The following is a 1521-nucleotide window of genomic DNA, read 5'->3' as shown; positions in this document are numbered from 1 at the left end:
AAGAAATAAAAAAAAAAGGGAACTGAATGTTTTTTTAGAAATCCCCCGAAAGATAGAGACACCTGAAAGGGGGGGTAGGGGCTACCCTTTAGAGAAATTCCAAACAACCAATACTGGTTAAAACAATAGTTCTTCAAGGTCCTAACATACCAGGCAGTTCGTTTGAAGAGCGGTGAAGCTAAAAGCAGCGAACCCAAGGTCCGAAGGCGAAGTCGTAATGCTGACTGTACAGAGGTGTGACAGCAGTAAGGTGTTTCCTTCAGACAACCAGCATGACAGCGATGCTGCCTTCCCACAAGGAAGGGTGGGGTTAGAAAAGGTCGACCCTAAAAATGCACACCTCGCCTTATCCCATGGATATCCGTCTCCGGCGGTAAGGTCCTTTGAAGAACGGAGCTAACACTAAAACTACCCACAAAAAGGTCGTGTGTGACCGACCTCAAGCAGTTGTCCCTTGGGCACTGCGGTCACGCTCTCAGGTCATTAAGACCACTTCTAACCCAATTTCCTTTTCAGGTACCCCTAGAAGAACCCTTCCACGGTGTGGGCAACCGGGAATTGATAACTGCCCTCATACCTCTAACAGCACTCAAGACCACTGTATTCATAATCAATCTCCTTCTTCAATTCCTACTATTCCTTCTACCTTGACTTTCAACACTAAACTTCCTCTTCCGGTTTCCTCCTCAAGTGTCACCATGGCCAACGATTCTAGTGCGCGGAACGCTGTCCCAGGTCTACTAAAACCTCGCTCCAAACTACACATTGGAGCCTTCAACGTACGTACTTTAAGTCAAATCGGTCAACAGGCCTCCTTAGCTAAAACCCTAGAATCTCGTACCATTGATGTATGCTGTCTCCGAAACACGCATACAGGATCCCAGTGTGGTCATTCACTTGACCTCACCTCGCCAAAATGGACAGCCAACGAAATACACCCTCCGTGTATCTGGCGACCCGTTGGCTAGTTCTCCTGGACTTGCAGGTGTAGGCATAGCACTAAGTACAAGGGCAGAACAAGCACTACTAGAATGGATCCCCGTTAACAGTCGCCTGTGTGCTGTCCGGCTAAATGGCTCCGTAAGAACTCGGAAGGATAGGGACACACGTCGTTGCCTTTTCGTCGTTTCTGCCTACGCTCCCACTGACTGCAGCCATGATGAAGTGAAAGATGACTTTTACAGAAAACTCTCTGAGCTTCTTCAGAAAGCTAAGCGCTCAGACATAGTAGTCGTAGCGGGTGACTTTAATGCCCAGGTAGGCAGCTTAAATCAAACAGAAAGACATTTAGGTGGGTGTTTTAGTATTCCGGCTCAACGAACCGATAATGGTGATCGTCTGTTGCAACTATGCTCAGACAATCGTTTATTTTTGGCAAGCACTAATTTTAAACATAAGGAGAGACATCGTCTAACATGGCGACCACCTGCACCAAACCAACGATGGACTCAAATAGACCATAGATCGGAAGAGCGTCGTGTAGATCTCGGTGGTCGGCGGGTCATTAAAAAAATAACAACG

The 1521-nt window shown here is 47.2% G+C and overlaps 1 protein-coding gene across 1 annotated transcript in view; it reads left to right on the top strand.

The window, feature by feature from the left end:
- The window catches only part of Smp_154780 (s-adenosylmethionine-dependent methyltransferase related), a gene marked incomplete at its 3' end in the record, with an annotated part of 18747 nt that overhangs the window by 5246 nt on the left and 11980 nt on the right, over positions 1-1521 (top strand). The window lies entirely within an intron of this gene.

The sequence above is a fragment of the Schistosoma mansoni genome, chromosome 1 (genome assembly GCF_000237925.1).
Source record: "Schistosoma mansoni strain Puerto Rico chromosome 1, complete genome".
NCBI classification, from domain to species: domain Eukaryota; kingdom Metazoa; phylum Platyhelminthes; class Trematoda; order Strigeidida; family Schistosomatidae; genus Schistosoma; species Schistosoma mansoni.
This window is presented reverse-complemented; position numbering and strand designations above follow the sequence as displayed.